The sequence below is a fragment of the Podarcis cretensis genome, assembly GCF_951804945.1.
Source record: "Podarcis cretensis genome assembly, chromosome: 10".
In the NCBI taxonomy this organism is placed as follows: Eukaryota; Metazoa; Chordata; class Lepidosauria; order Squamata; family Lacertidae; genus Podarcis; species Podarcis cretensis.
This window is the reverse complement of record NC_137179.1, coordinates 72,960,715-72,965,222: the sequence shown is the minus strand read 5'-3', so window position 1 is coordinate 72,965,222 and position 4,508 is coordinate 72,960,715. Positions and strand designations below refer to the sequence as shown.

Sequence of the window (4,508 nt, the reverse complement as noted above, 5' to 3'; positions counted from 1 at the left end):
AGTAACACAAACCCTGGGTGAGTGCCTGGGACCCCATGAACTCTTGCTACCACTTGGCAGAGAGAGGGGCAGGAACCCAACTTTTCTAACAGTACCATAAGCAACTGGAGTGGTAAATGTGAAGCAAGTAAGATATATGTATTCTGTGCTGGAGGCTATGGTGGAAACAGGAGAATCATGGATAGCAACTGATTCACCATGAAAATAAAGAGTAGACTAGCCCTTAAGCCTGCTGTAAGATTATATGGCGGAGAGGTGCTCCTTGTTACAAAAGTGTTGTACACTCTGAATGGTCTAAAGCAGTCACTTCTGATCTGGGGGGTGGCAAGGTACTGCAGGATCTACATTAATGAAAGCGTAAAATGTAGCAGAGGCAGAGGCATGCCCAAGAAAGGCGACAGTCACTTGCAGGCCATTGGGGAAAAAGTTGGGAGCAGTTGTGCTGGATTGGGCAAGATCTTTGTCTCTGTGCCTGTTAAGCTTACCAGCCGAAACCAGCGTGGCCCATGTGATGACCTTTCTGGATGTCAATGTTGTGGCAGTGCCTAAAAACAGCCTAGTCTGGCCACCCCGACCGCTCTTTCCATAGTAAGGTACACGGGCAGTTGCAGTTATCTTTTCCTGGTCCTACTTTTGCAATTTCCTATCACCCAGTAAGTTTGCTGGGAGCTGGTGCCTAGGAAGCACTGGGGACCCCAAGGGGGCACCTTTCCAAGGGCTCCTGACATCTTTCCACCTGGACATCTCCTGTACCGATTCACATCAAGGCTGTCTAAACATGCTGGGTTCTTGCTTTAGCCTGCATGCTTTCTCTGACGCATTCAGCCTACAATGTGTTTCTTTTTCATTTCCATTTAATATTAAATGTTTTGACCCAATTTAGCGTCGGCTATTATCCTGAAAAGATTGTGTAGCACAAAACTGCTCAGCAATAAACTGGCTGCTTGAAAACATCCCCATTAAAATAAATAGATGAAAATGTGACTGCTGGATATTATTTACTATTTTCACAGACCTGGGGGTTTGTCTCTGCAAAAGCTTCAGAATTTGAGCATGCATCTTGTTAACGGAAATGTAAGGCCGCTTGCTTATTCAAGGTTCAGTGCAAGCAGCAAATAGCTTATGGATGTAAGCTAAATGCTCACGTGAAAATCAATGCCTTTGTGCTTTCATCTGAGCATAGATTTCTTTCAAAAGTTGAGCACTGTAACATTAATCCATAATTCTCTTTCATACAAAGCTTGGCCTTTAATATGAGTCTTCCTTAATAACAACATCCAAGGTGCTGTATGAATCGAACCACTATCCTAATGCCACCATATCTGTCTTTCCTATTAATGCCTCAAACCTGACTGCATTTACTGAGAACTAGACTCAATGTCTGAAGATGCCCCTAAAAGGAGCTCCCGTGGCACGTTTTCAATAGTTCAGTTTAAGCTTTAGTACATAGCCTGTGCAGGTGTTCCTCCTGCAGCCTAGTGCCGTGTTTAGAGCATAGGACTAGCACTGGGGTACCAGGATTCACATCCCCCACTCAGCCATGAGGCTCACTGGGTGACATTTGGCCAGTCACCTTCTCTCAGCTAGCCTACCTTGCAGAGGATAAAATGGGAATGAGAAGACCCACCTTGAACTCCTTAGAGTAAAGGTGGGATAGAAATGTAAATGCTACACATAAACCTCTAAAGCTTCTATACTCATGGAAGCTTCCTGCGTAATTTGGAACCCAGCATAATTGGGATTTTAAATCACAATGGGGAACCTCCAGGCATACAGGAGACCTACCACTTCAGAAGTTGGGTGCCCGCAGATTGGATGGCAATGAGAAGCGGGGGAGAGAGTTTAGTGCCCGCGTTGCCATCCTCCCTGCAGCCTGAACACTTACATACAGCCAGGGCCAATGGAGGTGGGAGTCTGATGCAGATACCATAATCCCCTGGGGACTGAGCGTACCTGTGATGGCACTTTGAATTGGCTGGGGTTGTACAGGTGAATAAGGACTCCCAGATTCTCCACTTAGAAGAGTTTCACTGTTCATTTTCGTTTTCAGACAGGCAATATAGCGACTACAGAAATCCTTACAGAGCTCATTAACTTTTTCTAGCTCAAGCAGATGAATTTGTAGAACCTGAATTGCCTTTACCATTAGATTATCTGTTTCTGGATCTTCACAAAAAAAATGGTTTTCCTTCCTTCTCCTGCTTCCTAAGTTTTCAATATCTACATCAAAACTTGCAGATGTTGTGCCTTCTGAGCCTTGTGTGGATTGTTCACATTTTTCAAATAATAGTGCTAATAAGGGGAACAGTGGATGTCTGTAAATAGCCTGCTTATCTGCATCCATCGGAGTCTGGGACTCTACCAGGGAAGGACTCAATCCTCCTGCATCTGCTTCCAAGCAGTTTGGATCCTGCTCAGTTTTTAATTCTGTTACTACTTGCATCTGTTGTTGCCCATCTTGATAGTTGTCTATAGTTAATGTCTGCGTTGCCATCATGGTTACTTAGGGTTCTTATAAAGTCAAATCATCATACCTGAAGAATTTCTGATGGTCAGGTTTAGCTTCCTTTGCTTATTTTCATACGCATTTTCAGCAACAAGCAGAGAAGCCTCCATTTTTCTTCCCTGGGTGCCAATCTTCGTCACACTGACAAGCGGCTGTAGCAATCGGGACCCGCACCGCCGCGACGCACGTCACCACGCACACACAGCCTCCGGAGGTGGGAGGCATTTTGACCCAGGGCCTTGAGATCAAAGGGGGACTCAGATTTGGATACTTGTTAATCTTTCGGCATTTGATAAGTTTCCCAAGTGGTTCTTATGCACATCAGATCAAATTGTGACACACTTCCCCAGTTTAGAGGTGCAAATTTAAACAAGTACGGGATGTGACTGGACATCCCAGTAGCTGCTGGTGCTCCTTCTCTGATGCCCATCCTCATCCTGGCAGTCCTGGTGCCCCCACTACTCCATGACACAGGATCATAACAGGTGGCTGCCATGCAGTCTCCACACACCCCATCCACAGCTGCCCAAAATGTAGATCGTTTACAGACTTTCTATTCTGTGATGGTGACCTACTTGGCAAAATGTTTACATTGCTCCCTATAAGAGAGGCTGGAGGAATTACAGCCATGGGAGATGACAGTCTGGGCAGCCCTCAGGTGGCCTGTGTAACGTGTGCCTCATCTCTTACTCCCATGGAAATCAGGAATACTTCCTTCCAAGCAGATGCCTTTAGGGCGGAAACTAGGATTGAGGCAGTGGGGTGGTTCCTATGTGCATAATAATCACCTGACTGCAGCATCATGTGGTGGCATAATAGGTTTCATCCTGCAGCTGGAACTCTCCTATTGCCCTCAAACATGATGGTGTCAGTTCATTCTGTTCCAAGTCAACCAGGGCTGGTTCACACAATGTGCATGTTTATTATCTGATGCAGCCTGAAGTGATGAGCCACATCTATGAACGGGCCACTACAAACAGAACTTCCATATCTCATGGCTTCACTTCACCTGCCATGCTTTTTAATTGAGGAGCTCACACAATAATTAAATTTGTTTAAAAATACATTGGATCCAACTCGCCGGTTGTCTTTAGTTGGTTGCAGTAAGATTTGCTTGCATGAGGTGGGGAGGGATTGTTGGGTCAAGTTAGCCATTTTGCTTTGTATGATGTCTATTCTGCCAGCTTTTGAAGATGCACCTGTTTGCACAGGTGTTCTGTTGATCTATTGACCCGAGTCTTCTGTTTTAATTACTATGCTGTTTTAATAGGATTGTTTTATTGCATAATTTCATTATATATGTTTTTATTTTAATGTTCAATGGGGTTGTTGCTTCTTGTATATTGATTGGGGATGCATGTATTTTAACCTTTGTATAACTGGTTTTTATGCTTGTAAACGGCTTAGAAGTCTATTTGGCATTAGGCATGATGATGATGATGATGATGATGATGATGATGATGAAAAATGCTTCTTAGAGGGTAGAATACGCCTGGCAGGCCCTGTCTTGGCATGAGCACATTCATTAAGCAGTGTATGGAATCCTTACATGCATACAGAGTGTGCACACCTTGGCTCTGCCTATGTAGTCTGCTTGTGTGTGAGCAAAGAAAGAAAGAAAGAAAGAAAGAAAGAAAGAAAGAAGGAAAGAAAGAAAGAAAGAAAGAAAGAAATAATTTAAATAGACAAATGTGCAGGTATAGGCAAGAGGTGTGTGGCGCCTCACAGGCACTACCAAGCAGGTGCCAGGGACACATGCTACAGTTCAAGGGCAGCTTTTTGAGTGCAGGGAAGCGGCCATTCACCCCACCTGACAGTGACTGCTAGGCAAAGGTCACCCGGCAGATTCAGCGATGGTGCCATGGTCTCTACGGGCCAGAAAGGCCTAGAGAGCAGCAAATGCTTCATTTATTCCATATTGGGGGCTTCCTAAGCTAGAAAACCTGTTGCTGCACCATAGGGCTTCGGTGAGCAGGAACTGTGAGTTGGATCCAAGGTTCCC

General features: G+C 44.9%; 1 pseudogene across 1 annotated transcript; it reads right to left on the bottom strand.

Moving 5' to 3' along the window:
• Positions 1–1,789: 1,789 nt before the first annotated feature.
• LOC307224854 (homeobox protein PKNOX1 pseudogene) lies at positions 1,790–2,678 on the bottom strand (annotated as a pseudogene). Its single transcript has one exon. The product of its transcript is annotated as a homeobox protein PKNOX1 pseudogene (transcript).
• Positions 2,679–4,508: the final 1,830 nt, after the last annotated feature.